The sequence below is a fragment of the Ursus americanus genome, chromosome 14 (assembly GCF_024610735.1).
Source record: "Ursus americanus isolate L20-20 chromosome 14, mUrsAme1.1.p, whole genome shotgun sequence".
In the NCBI taxonomy this organism is placed as follows: domain Eukaryota; kingdom Metazoa; phylum Chordata; class Mammalia; order Carnivora; family Ursidae; genus Ursus; species Ursus americanus.
In genome coordinates this window covers 71,461,207-71,474,955 of record NC_142140.1, presented here as the reverse complement: position 1 = coordinate 71,474,955, position 13,749 = coordinate 71,461,207, and the positions used below count along the sequence as shown (strand labels likewise).

General features: G+C 58.9%; 1 protein-coding gene across 2 annotated transcripts in view; it reads left to right on the top strand.

Annotated features, from left to right (window-relative positions):
- Positions 1 to 13,749, top strand: part of RAI1 (retinoic acid induced 1) — a 117,622-nt gene that overhangs the window by 14,852 nt on the left and 89,021 nt on the right. Inside the window, exon 2 of one of the 2 annotated variants that reach the window (XM_087867688.1) lies at positions 5,233 to 5,293. The exons of the other annotated variant lie outside the window; for it this stretch is intronic. The gene's annotated coding sequence lies outside the window, so the exon portion shown is untranslated. The remainder of the gene's footprint in view (positions 1 to 5,232; positions 5,294 to 13,749) is intronic. 2 annotated transcript variants of the gene reach the window in all.

Sequence of the window (13,749 nt, the reverse complement as noted above, 5' to 3'; positions counted from 1 at the left end):
CGGCAAGCTTGACAAGGAATGACTGGGAGGTCTCTGCTCTGGGCCCTGAGACCCAAGGGTGAGTCCCAGAGGGCGATTCTGTACTTGGACCATTGTCTCTGTCCCTTCCCCGGCCACAGCCCCTGGCACAGATGGGGCCCAGTGGCCTGGGAGGTGGCAGGCATTTGGTTTTCCTCAGCCTTGTGACAGCCCTCAGCCCCCCCCCCCCTTAGCAGCTAATGTGCCTGTCACTACTTTCCTAATGAGGCTGCTGAGGGCCCCCTGGGACAGATACCTTTGCAGGCCAGCCTGGCAGCTGAGGGGGTGGGCTGGCCTCAGGGTCGGGTTAGGAAGAGGGGGGCCGAGCCCCTCTCCTGCCTGTGGAGGCGTGGAGGCCTGTCCAGATCCGTGAGCCGGCTGTGAGGGGATGTGTGTGGTGGGGGGGAGGTGTCTGAGGGCTTGGGGAGGCAAGAAAGCCTCCACTCGGGCATGCATTTTTCTTTGGCGTTGTGACTACTTGCAGTTATAATACTTAATCTGGTCGACAGATAGGTTTGCAAGCCTACTGCGGTCCAGGACTGAAATCAGCCATGATCTGGGTGTTCGTAATCCCTGTCCTGGGGATGTGTGGCCAAGGGGGAAAGGACAGTCATCAAATAATCGAATTATTGGTGTCATTATACATTCATGTTTGGGAATGCGCATTTATCACAAGCCAAGACAGAGGCTTGAAGAATACATTGCAAGAGCTACTCGTGCAGAGAGGAGTCCCGTGTCTTGGCTGCAGGCTGCTCTGGACACCTGCTAAAGGCCCATCTAGGACTGAATGAGTCCGGGGAGTTTTGCTGTGTGGTCCCAAGCAACCGCCTACCTTCTCTGAGCTCCTCAGGGGCTAGAAGTTTCCTTCTAGCTCCATCACCTCTGAGTGGAACTTGGGCAGCCTGTGTCTCCTCTGCCTGTGCTCTTTGCCTTCCCCACCAGGGCCCTCAAGACATCTTTCTGCAATAACCTTGACTTTGGAATGCCCAAGGCACTGCCCCAGGGGATGCCGGGAGCCACAGCACAGCAAGGCTGCCTCAGGCCCCACCTGCCATTTCGTCTTAGCCCTTTTGCTCTCACAGAGCCACCTCCTGGGTCAAAGGAAGCCTGGAACAGATAAAATCTGAGAGTCAGTCCCTGACTCCCCCCACATGGTGGAGGGGGGTGTGTATTCACGCATTCACTTGTTCCTTGCTCAGCTATAGTGTTCCCTGAATCCCTATGAATTGCCAGGTGTTAGATCAAAGTGGCAAACTGGTTGCCATCCTGCCACATCTGGCCCAGACCCATTTTGAAGGCCCGCCCAGTGTTTGGGGGGAAAAAACCTGAATTGCCAGTGAGTAATCCTTGGGTGGTTTTACCCCCAGTTTCCAGTTTGCCGCTCCTCCGAATTATTACAACCTGCTCCCCCCAAGGCCATGACTGGTGGCCCTGGCTACAGTCTGACACCCAGTTGGGGTGGGATGACACAGCCTCCACCTAGCCACCGTCCCCGCCCCTCCCTGGTCACCCCTCCTGTCTGTGTCACAGTGGTAGTGTGGTTTCCTGGGTATGGGCCCAGCCTCAACAGCCAGACTGCCCAGGTTCAAATCCTCCCGTTGGCTTTTTACCAGCCCTGGGACCTGAGGTCAGTTCAAGTCCCTCTCCAAGCCTTAGTTCCCTCCTCTGTAAAATGGGGGATCACAAGTACCCACTAGCTCCTGGGGTGGGGGGGCGTGTGGGGTTAAGTGAGAGAATTTCTGCTAAGTGCTTAGAAACAGGGCTTAAGTGTTGACTGGTATTATTGTGAATCAACAGGCTGAGACCTGGGTTCTAGCTCCCGGGTAGTGGGAACCCCCTGTGAGTCCCATGGCACCTACAGGCCTCAGTTTACCCAGCTGTGCATTTGGAAAAGAGACCCCTGCCCTGGCCGGTGGTCCTCCTCTCTAGCCCTCCAAAGACCAAGTCTAGGGACCGGGGCGACTTTGGGGACCGGGGCGGGGTTGGGGCCAGGCCTCCAACCCCCTTCCCTGGCGGGGCGCCCTGTGCCCGGGGCTCAGGAGGCCGCACCCGCCGCCCCTCCGGCGCTCGGCCGCTGCCCCTGCGGGGTTGCCGCCATCAAAGCGTCTTCTCGTTCTTATGCTAATGAGCTGCATTAATGCTTAATGGCCGCGAACGCGCGGGTTTAATTGCACCTGCCCGGGCCGGAGGCGCGGCCGGCCGCGGAAGCAGCTGCGCGCCCGCCCGGACGGCCTTAATTACCTGGAAGACGGCGCCCGGCGGGGAGGGGACGGAGGGAGGGAGGGAGCGGCGGGGCCTCGGCGGGCGCGCCTGCCTCCGCCGGCCACGGCCCGGCCCCGCTCATCCTCGGAGCGCCGCGCGGGGTGGGGAGAGGCTGGCGTGGCGGGTTCATTTAATTAATTTATCGCCCTGCCTCGGCGGAGACCTGCCCCGCCGGCCGCCTCGGCGCTCCCTGCGGCCCCGCGGCCGCCCAGCCCTGGGCCGTCTTTGGCTTGGCATTCAAGGCCCTTCGGGACGGCCGCAGCCCCCTGACCCGGCCGGCGCCAACTGCCCTGCACCAACAAGAACGGTGGTCGCTCAGTGGGTGCCAGGTGCCCTGGAGGGCGTTCAGGGTGACCTCTAAGAGCCCCCCCCCCCCAGACGCCTCTCTCTCTCTCTCTCTGCCTCACCTCTCTTGCCTTTCAGAAGCTGTTCCGCTGCCTGGAACAAAGGGCCCTTTCCTACCTCTCCCACCCGCCCTGAAATCCATCCCTGTCCCCTCCAACAAGGCAGCCTCTGTCCTCGGGCTCCCTCTGTTGGGGGAAGGGGCTGCCCACGATGCGGGGTGACCTTTTGTGTTCTGCGGACAGTTCCTTGAGGTCAATCTGGTCTGATCATCTGTTCATGCCTGGGGATGGCACGGGTTGTGGGCTGCAGTGCTGCCCTGAGCCCACTGCCCAGACTGCGGACCCTGGTGGCTGTAGGGAATGACAGGAAGGTCAGGACACCTTGAGACTTCAGTGTTCTCTGTGGGACCTGCCTATGCTCCTCTCCACCCCACCAGGTGAGCCATGGGGAGGGGCCTGCGGCCTAGGCGCCTGCACCCTCCTGTCTCTCGCCCAGTCCTGCACCTCTCTCCCTCTCACCTCTCTGCAGAGGGAAGGAGAAACGGGAGAGGGAGCAGGTGTACTGGTCATGTGGTTTCTCCAAGATGGCCCCCTTCTTCTCCCCTCCCTTCTCCACTGCCCCTGCATACCACCCCCTCCTTTCTGCTGCCCGCCCCCCAATTTGTCTTCCCCTCTGGTCTGCACCAACGACATCATTTCCCCAAGTGCCCTTTGTGCCATCTCAGAGACAGAATTCGAAAGCCTAAAGTGATGTCCTTCAGGAAACCACTGATCCCTGCCCTGCCCTGTGTCAGGCAGTGCTGGGACACAGAGGGGAATCAGATCAGGTCTCTGCCCTCCAAGGACTCAGGCGAGGTGGCCTGAGAAAGGAATTCTTGTGCTCTAATGTAAGAAGAACCATTTTGCAGGAAGCAGAGAACGGACTTTGAGCCCAGAGTGGAAAGGTCTGGAGAGGCTTCTGAGCTCAACCTGGAAGGAGGATAAGCTGGTCAGAGGGACTGTGGGAAGGGTTTTCTAGGTGGGAAGAACATTTGGAGCAAAGGCCTGGGGCAGAACATTAACTCATATTGGGGGTGGGAGGAGTAAGGGACAACCACAAAACCTCGAGCTTATTAGAGGGTGAGGAGGTGGGCAGAGGTCCCTCTGCTGGCCAGCAACCTTCAGTGGCTCCCTACTGCTGAGACATCAAATTCAGTCCTTCTGGTGGCAAGCTCATACTACCCACCTCACCTCCGGACACAACTTAGCCTCAGCCCGTCCCCCACTCCACCTAGGATTTTATTGTGGACCTACTGTGTGCGTGCAGTGTGTGTGCATGCAGTGTGTGTGTGTGTGTGTGTGTGTGTGTGCTGGCAATGACCTTGTGTGAGCTCAGTGGCAGTGGGGCCTGCTGGGTGGGCCTCTTCTGCTTTGCTGGGGTCCCAGCAGGCCTGGCCTTCAGCCAGAACCTGGCATGCTCCGTCCCCATCCCCAGATGTCCTTGCAGACAAGATGGAGGTGAATGGGCAGGCTGCCAGGGGCGTCAGGTGGCATCCTAGCCGGGTGGACAGTCCTTTCTGATTAATGAGGTGGTGGAAGCCTGGAGGGAGGTCTATTCTGGCATGCCTCGGGACTCTGCCTTTGCCCGGTCAAGGCAAGGAATGAGGTACAAGGGTTGTGCTCCTACTGTGTGCAGGGTCTGCACAAAGGTCTTGGTCCTCAGTAACTGTTCTCACCCATGGGGTAGATTCTGTGACTATCTCATTCTGCAGATAGAGACACTGAGGTTACTGGAAGCCATAGAGAGTCCAAAGGCTCTCAGCTGGGAGGGGGCAAGGTTGGGCCTCAGACCAGTTCTGTGCAACTTCAAAACCGGTGTTAGTAACCACGGGGCTGTGGGGCATTGTGAACGCGTCTGTTTCTGCTACACTCTGGGCTCATGGGGAGGTGGGGCCATGCCGTTTCAGCTGCGCCTCTCTCGTGCTGGTTGGCAATGCTCCGCACGGAGTCGGCGCTCAGTCAGTGCTTGCGGACTGGGTGATTGGGACAGCGAACGATGTGTAGGATTCATAGGCAATGGGAAGGCTCCCGGAGCTGGGGACGGGGGCGAAGGGGTAAGGAGACTTGGAGACTCCAGGCCTCCTGGCAGAGAGTGGGCTCAGAGGAGGCTGGGAAGGCCCCGACTTCCTGTCCACGTTAGTAGGACGGCCGCCCTTGGAGGTGGCTGCTAGGGCCGACCACCCTGTGAGTCACTGGCACTGCTTGGGGTTTGGATGCGAAGCAGGGATTGGGTGCAGGGTGGGGGCTCGTTCTGGCCAAACTACTAGGCATAAAATCTTGGGGAGGAGGGGCTGCCTATGTGAGGGAAATGCATTCCTGGGGCAGCCAGAACAAGGGTCTTAGCCATAACCTTTCTGGGACTGGGCCTGGGCGGTAGCTCAGGAAGGATTGATCGTGGTCTGGGGCTCGGGTTTGGAATGGGAGGGGAGGAACTTGGTGGGCAAAAAAACAAACAAACAAAAAAACCCAACTATTTACGATCGTAAGAGCCACAGTGTGTCTTGAGCACCCACTAGGCATCAGGTACGGACTATGTCATCTGTAATCTTGATCACAACCCATTTTACAGATGACAAGACCAAGGCTCAGAGAGGTTAAGATCACAGAGCAGAGCTGGGATCTGATTCCAGGTAGGTCCATTTTCACACTCCACTGAACTTTTTATTTTTTGTCCCGTGACCCTTTCACAGACCCCCAAATGGCTTCGGAGGCCCAAGGCCTTGTTTTCAGAAGTCCTGGGTGTGGAGCCTTGGCGTAGAGACTTACCTCCCTCCGTCCCTCTTTGGCCTCCCTTATGGGGACCGACCCTGAGAGCAGGGAGCAGCCAGTGCTGGCCACTCAGCCTGGCTCCTCAGAGGGTGGCCCAGGTGGTCAGGGCCACAGGCTTGCTGGCGTAGGAACCGGGGACCTTTCCTCAGTGGACCTGCCCGCCAGGAAAGTGGAGGGCACATGACCACCTTCACTTCTGAGGGGCTGTGTCTGAGACTGAGGGTGCCCTAGGGCACCCAGTGCTGTCGAGACACTGGGGGACACTCAGAGCACGGGGGACAGAGACTTGCGATCTCATCTCAGCCCTGCACAGCCCAACAGTGTGACCTTGGTTCAGTCACTGCTCCCTCTGAGCCTTTTTCTCTCTCCGTAAAATTGGGACTAGCTGCATCACCTGCAGGGCTTGTCGCATTGGAGAAGCCTGGGAATGGGATGTGGCAGGGTGAGGAGGCTCTGTCCGGTAGGGATGGTCCAAGGGGCCCTCTGCATGGGGGACCTCTGGTCTGAGGGCCAGCCTCCGTGGAGGGAGCTAAGAGCCCGTGCCGGGCAATGGTGTGCACGAGGGCCTGGAATCACAGATGGGAGTCCTGATGTCCATGTCACCGCTTACAAGCCGTGTGACCTTGGTGAGTCGCTTCACTGGCTGGACCTCAGTTGTCTCATCTGGAAAATGGGGGTATTCCTGGTCGTGGCCTCAGAACGCAGGATGGTTTCCATGAGGATTAAGTGAAAGTCCACTTCAAGTCCTAAGCCCAGCGTTCAGGCCAGAGGGACTGCTCGATCAGTGGCCCCCACTCTTCCTATTGCCGTTGGTCTTTTTGGAGGTATCGTTAGAGCTGTTGGCCAAAGTTTCCCGTTCCTCACCTTCCCAAGCCCGTGGTAAGTAAGGATCCAGCATCCTGGTCGTCTTGCAGTGGGGTTGGGTCATGTGGCCAGGCCTGGCCAATGACCCACATGTCCCTCCCAGCCTGAGCACTTCACTGCTGAGGGCGACATGCCAGAAGGCTCTCTCCCTCTGACAGGTCACAGTGGTGACCGCTTAGTGAGCGGGGAGCCTCCCGGCTGGGGAAGCTGTGTGGTGTGAAGGAGAAATAGACTTCTGTTGTTTTAAGCCCTTGAGATCTGGGGGTCTTGTCGTAGCAAGGTAGCCTGGCCTAGGCTGACGTCATCATGATTACTCAGATTCGATTCCCCCCCACACACCAGGAGTCCGCACCAGAGAACCACGGGCTGTAGAGGCGGCCTGCCAAGAAATAGAACGGAATTGCTGCCCTATTTCTAGACTCGTTGCCCTCGGACTCTCACTCATTTATTCCCGTTCTTGCTGCTTTACCTCATTCATTCGTTTGGCAAAGCTCTCTCGAGCACCTGTTTCGTAGACCCGGGGTTGCTGGTGATGCTTCGGCAAAGCGATGGCACATGGCCGGGAGGGGACCCGGCCGGCCTCCCCGGTGGGGCTCAGAGCTGGGGAATGCTGAAAGGGGGCAAGGCGGGCATCAGACTTGCAGAGCCGGGCAGAGGGAAGGACTGGCATTCCAGGCAGTGGGTCCTGCTTGAGAGAAGGCTGAGAGAAGGGGGTGGTAGTTGGGTCTGGCCAGGCTGGAGGGAGATTTTGGCCTTTGGCCTTTGGCCTAGTATTCCAGGCTGAAGGATGAGGACAAAACATAGGTAAAATGAAAGAGCAGGGGCGCCTGCGTGGCTCAGTTGGTTGAGCGTCTGCCTTTGGTTCAGGTCATAATCCCTGGGTCCTGGGATCGAGCCCCGCATTGGGCTCCCTGCTCCACGGGGAGTCTGCTTCTCTCTCTGCCTCTGGCTCTGACTGCCACTCCCCCTGCTTACGTGCTCTCTCTCTCTCTCTGTTAAATAAATAAAATCCTAAAAAAAAAAAATTACAAGAAAGAAAAGAAAAGAAAAGAAAAGAAAAGAAAAGAAAAGAAAAGAAAAGAAAGACGAGCAGTAGGAGGGAGGGAGGCCAGGCCAAGGATCTAAGTGGATGAGAGCCGAACAGGGGTCTGGAAAGGAAGCCCAGGGCCAGGAAGAGCGCTTGTGGGCAGCACCTGCAGCCTGGGGGAGCAGCAGGCTAGATGGGGCCCCCACATGGTGACAGAGAACGTTTGGGAGGGTCACTGCAGAGCCCGTGCCCAAGCAACATCCAGACAAGCTTGTCCAGGAAGTGGGCTGGTTAGTGGACTGAACACCGAAGAAAAATGAGAACCACCGCTCTCGTCAAGAGCAAACCATTGATTTGGGGGTGGGGCCTAAGCTGCGAGCGGATGGTGCAAGTTTCCTCCCTGCACTGTCTCAGGGGGAAAAAAAGAATTGAAACTCCCACAGGGGGAAGGTTTTTAAAGATTTCAGCACTCAAGTGGAGGCTTTTCTTTCTCGAATAACCGGGTGTGCTCTTCCTTCCACACATGGTATCGATTCCTACTATGTGCCCGGCGCTGTTCTGGATGTCCATCAGTGAGCAGAGCACAGACCCCTGCCATGGAGGGTCTTCTTTCCTATTGGGAGGCGGGACGGTAGAGTGCGTTAGAAAGCAGTGCACGCAGTGAGGAAAATATAGAGCAGAGAAGAGGCTCAGGAAGTGGGAGCTGTTTGCAGTTTTAAATTCAGGAGTCAGGAAAGGCCTCACAACCAGGCGATGTGTGAGGGAGGCATGTGAGCCTCGAGGATGTCTGGGGGAAGGGCACTGCGGGCACAGGGAATGGCCGTGCAAAAGGCCTGAGGCAGGAACGTGCTTCGCATGTTGCAAAAACAGCTAAGAGGCTGGTGTGACTGGAGTGGTGTGAGGGGAGCGGGCCTGCGAGTCCTACCCGCCCGGCCAGGACTTCAGCTTTCGTTCTGAGTGAGCTGGGGGCCACTGGAGGTGCTGGCAGAGGCGAGTCCTGAGCGGATTCAGGAGTTCACAGGCTCCCTGGGCACTTGACAGGCCCAGACGGTGTGGAGAGCGGGAGAAGGTACCTGGATCTGTCTGGCCTCACAGCCTGGCACAGGCCTCAGAGTCTGCAAGCATAGGGGCTAAGCTGCCCCCCGCCACCGCCTCTCAGGGGTCACCCCTGCCATCCTTGGCCCTGGCCCTCTGCCACCTCTGCTCCTTCTGCCGCCCACCTGCTTCCCTGTAATGACTCCTCAGCCCCTGGGTCTCTCTGGGTCCTCTCCAAGTGTAAATTGACCTGGAGGGGGCAGCATGGGTGGGGGCTGGCCCCCTCCCCAGCAGGAGACCCCTTGATGAACTCTGGGAAGCAGGAGGCTTAGCAAGCCCCTTGTTCTCTCCAGCTTCTCAGCCTAGATTAAACGAGCAAGGAATCGGCTCTGGCGGCCTCCCCTCTGGACTGTTCTCGTGGGTGAGGCCGGGGGCCTGGGTGGAAAGACTCCCTCACGATGGAATCGTGAAATCCCAGCGTTCCCTGGGCGGGATCTGGACTCGGTGGCTGAGTGGGTCCCTGTCTCCCGCATCTCCTTGCACGCCTCCTGTGAGGTCCCCAGGCAGCTGCCCTCACTCCAGGCACAAAGGAAGTGCTTTGTCCTAGAGACCTCCTCCGTGGGCCTTTCCTACACTCCGGTGCGGTGGGGTGCATCATGCCGTCACCCCCACTTTACAGATGGGAAGACTGAGTCCCAGTGAGCAGAAGGGACTTAGGGCAAGTCCACTCAGTGCCTGAGAGGAGCCTACAGCCTCGTGCTCTTCCCACGTGCTCTTGTAGCACCCCAGGGACCACGGCCCTGCCATAACCAGAGTGACCGTTTCTCAAGAGTCTGCAGGGCGCCAGCTCCTTGCTGTGTCCTGGCGGGACGATGGGGGTCCATGTTCCATGGGGGGCAGGGGGGACTGAGGCTGAGTAGGTGGCTCAGGCTGCTGAGAGGCAGAGCTGGGAGCCGGCCTGGGCTCTCGGAGCTCCCAGCAGCGAGGTCTGCGGTGTCCTGTGCGACTATTCCGGGCGGGCTCCTCTCTGTCTCCCACGCACGCCCTCTCCTGCCCCCAGGCGCTCACAGCCCCACCATCCTTCTCATCACAGCAGCCTCTTCTAGGTCCCTGGCCTCACTCCAGCCCTCATCTCCCTCCTGTGTGGCCTCCAGGCCTGCTGGGTCCCGGTCAAGGTGGAACCCCTGCCCAGATTCCCTGAACCCCAATACCGGGTCCCAAGGGAGGTGTGTCAGGGCATTTGTCTGAGCAGACGGCTGGAGCTTTGCTCGGAACCTTCAGGGGGCCCCCAGATAAGAGCTCTCTGCTGGGGCTGTGCGCACGTGTGGGTGCTGCTCGTGGGGCTTTGGAAACCCGCCTCTCGTGGAGCGAGAGAGGACGCGCGCGCTAAGGAGGCAGCTGAGCCTGGGCGGAGGCAGAGCTGGGACCGGCGGGGGCAGTGCCAGGAGCTGGTGTTTCAGGCGGAAATCCTCTTGCACGCACACTCATCCCTAGATGCCAGCCCGCTGGGGCACTGCCGATACACACCCACGCTCAGACACACCCACGCCTCCCTGCCACTTGTGATCACATTCGTGGACATGCACACCCTTGTCACAGCCTCCAAAATCTGTCACACACACACAGATGTGCTTTCCACCGCCAGCCGGCCCTCAGCCATGCCCACTCCCAGCGCTCACTCTGGGGCTCTGAGGGCACACAGGCACACGCAGACAGACGTAGGAGGGGCACACGGGCTGGTGCACACACCCACCTGGCAAAGTTGATGGCTGCCGTGAGAGTGACTGCGAATCCGGATTTTCACCAAGAAACTGAGCCCAGAGGATGCTTTAACCCCAAGACAGAGCATTTTGGGGAGACCCGCTGAACACCCCCCCATTCTTCCCTCACGTGCCACGCATGCAGACATGTCCTCACACCTGTTTGCACACATTCCTTATTGATTTGGACCGCCAGGTCCCAGCACCTGAGCCGCGTGGCCACAGACTCCTGTCGGACCAGCTCCCTCCCCCGCACCGTGTCCACACGCGTGCACGCCCACGCACACACACGGGCACACGGCCATAGCCATTTTACTCCTCACTGCTGCTGTGAGGATTTTTCCTCCTTTTTTCAGCAGTGTCTCACTGCCAGAGCTGGGGTCCGCCCATAGAGACATTCCTACAGTCCTGGCCCCTGGCTCTGTGACTCAGAGAAGCCCAGTGCCCCCCCCGACCCTCCCCCGCCCCCCCCCCCCCAGGGAAATGCCTGCACAGTGAGGCCTCAGTGCAGGAGATTGGGACTTCCGGTGGGAGCCCCCCCCCCCCCCCCCCCGCCAGCTTTGGGGCTGGAGGCTGGCCTGGGCCCTGTGATTGGTTGGCACAGGCTGCTCAGCCCATGCTGAGGCCCCCTGGCCCAGCTGCACCTGTCAGATGGGTCCCCTAGCCGCTGTGCCTACCGGGGACTTGCCCTCTCATTTCAGAGGTGGGGAAACTGAGACAAGGCAGTGGGCAGAGGCTGCTTTGAGGACACCCACGGCATACCATCCCCCCACACCCTGCTTCATTTGAGACAGAGTCTGCCTTGGAAGCCTGTGCACCCTGTAGGTGGAGCCTTCGGGGTCATCATCTCCCAAGGCCCAGAGAGGGCAGGGTCTTGTCCAAGGTCACACAGCAAGTCCATGGTACAAGCTGACCAGACTCTTATTCCAGAGCTCTCCTGGGACCAGGGGCTGGGATGCAAGCGTGCCTGGGAGGGGGCATCGAGGGGGAGCAGGCGAGAGGGAGGAGGCGGGGCTGGGTTTGCATCCAGCCTCCCCTCTCCCCCTCCCCTGCTCCCTTCTCTCCTTTGCACGCAGGGGTTTGTTTGGAGAATGACTCACAGGAATGCAGCAAAATCCTGATGGATGAGAAAGCAGGGCTGCAGTACCCTGAAACCTCCCCAGGGTGGGGAGGCAGGACTGAACCATGGGGCCAGAGGGGCTGCTGATCACGGGAGCCCTGCGTGCAGGTGGGGAGACTGAGGCCCTAGGAAAGCATCGGACCCTGCCTGCTGCAGAGCCCTCCTCCATCAGCACGAACAGGCACGCGCCCGCTCACGCACACGCACACGCACAATTGCGGCAGCACACCCAGGCTCCGGCCGTGCCGCCTTCTCCCCGGACCAGCCTCCCCACTGCAGGCCTTCCCAAGGCTTCCGTGTTTGCACACTGGCTCCTAATAGGCCGTGAGCAAGCACACGCTGGCCGGAGCGTGACCCGAGCTGGACCCTTCTGGGTGCTCGTGTTATCCCTTCGTTCCTCCAGCCCAGAGGAATGCTAGTCATCTAGTCCTTTAGCCAAGCTTCCCGAGGGCCTACTGTGCACTGGGTACGGCCAGGGCTGGGGAGGCCGCGATCAGCGGTGCCATCCCTCTGCTGCTGTCTCGGAGGGAGAAGAGGGAGGTGTGTAGATGGGGGGGAGCTCAATGGGCCTTTGGGGGCAGGTGAGGCCCCAAGACAGCCCTAAGGGTGAGATTGAGAGCAAGCACAGGGCACAATGGCTGCCAAGGGGTGGCAGGGCTTGGGGGGCCTGGGGAGGTGCTGCAGTTGACACGGCTGGGATGTTAAAGGCCGGTGAGAAATGAGGCTGAGGTGACTCAGGGCCCCAGACGCTGGGGAGCAGCCCCTGGAGACGCTCACAGGGGAGCTCTGAGGCACCACAAGCCATTCACCTCCCAGGACCTCACGGCCTCCGACCTGGGGAGGGCCCCCTGGCAGAGGCAGCCCCAGACCCCGGAGCCAGGACCCCGACACCCCTGGGCCCCGCCTCTCACTGCCTCCTGACAGTTGTCACACAGGCATGCGGCCCTAGATGACCAGATCTGTGTTTTCAAGAGAAACCAGAATTTGGATTTTTATGTGAACTCCCCTGGCTCAATGAACAAAAGGCGCAGTGTGGTGGAAACCGCACATGTCCACAGGCAGAGGGCCTCGTTCCTAACGTCTGCTCTGTGGGGCGCTTGGTTTTTGCATTTGTTCCTCTTATGTTGCTTGCTTTGTTGGAGACAGCCCAAATATTCACCGAATGGCGACTCCATGCTAGGTGCAAACAGGACACCAGGCGATGGTGCTGCCATGTTAGCGGAGGAGAAGACAGCGGACAGAAAGACAGACGCGTCAGATGATAAGTGTCATGAAGAAAAAGCAGGACTGCAGGGCTAGTGGGGGGAAGAGCAGAGCAGACATCTAGGAGAAGCATGTTGTGGGTAGAAGGAACAGCCCGTGCAAAGGCCCTGAGGCCGGCCCGTGTTTGAGGTGTTTGAGGAGCCTGCAAGGAGGCCCTGGTGGCTGGAGCAGAAGGAGGAGGGGGAAAACGGGAGGGGATGAGGTCAAGGTGGTAGAGGTCTGACTGTGTCAGTGATTGAAGGCTGTGGTACAAGTTTGGTTTTTAACTCTTGTGTGAGGTAGGAGGCCTGGAGGGTTCCAAGTGAGCGGGGGATGGATGTGATTTAGGTTTCGGTAGGCTCCCTCTGCCCTCCGTAAGGGCTGAAGGGGGCAGGGGTAGGCACAGGCAGGCTGAGAAGAGGCCAGTACACTTGTCCGTAAAGACAGAGAGCAGATAGCGGTTGACAGAGGCCGTGGCGTGGTGCAGGGATGGGGAGTGACTGCTAATGGGTATGGGTTTCTTTGGGGGGCGGGGCAAGAAAATGTTCTGAAATGAAATAATGGTGACAGTGGTCCAGCTCTCTGAATGTACCAAAAACCATGTTTCCAGGGCGAATTGTACAGTATGAGGATTGTATCGCAGTAAGAAAACATTTTTCCCAGAGCCCACCAGGACTTCTAACCAAAATGGATACCCATGGAGAAGCCAGGAAGGAAATAGTAACGATAACTGTCACCGGGTCAGGGGGACCCCGGGGCTTTTTTCCTTTCTACTGTTGTATACTTTCCAACTTTTAAAATTAAAAGTAGGTATTTCTTTTCGAGAAATCAATGCTGTGTGATCCGGGGGGCGGGCAGGGAGTTGGTTCAGAGGCCTGGGCCTCTCGCTCACCCGGTCGAGCTCTGTCTGCTGGGCGTTCACGTGGCAGGCTTGGAGCAGGAGAGCGTTTCTGTGGCCCCCAGCCCTGACCTTCTGGAATTCCATTCCTGCTCACATGGCCTTGGTCAAGTCACAGGACCAGAGATCCCCGTGGTCCTCCCCCGTCTGGTGTCTGAGCCGCCTGTGTGCCCTCTCCACCCAGAGACCCCCTTTCTCTGCTTGCACGCCTTCAGCCACAGGCCGCTCACCACCTCCCAGGGCAGCTCGCTCATTCCATTTCTGGGCAGCTCTGCCTGTTAGCAACTCTTCCTTATATGGAGGTGAAATCTGTCTTCCTGTTGCTTCTACTCCTCCTAAGCTCCCTCTCTGAGCCCCAGTTTCTGGGTCTG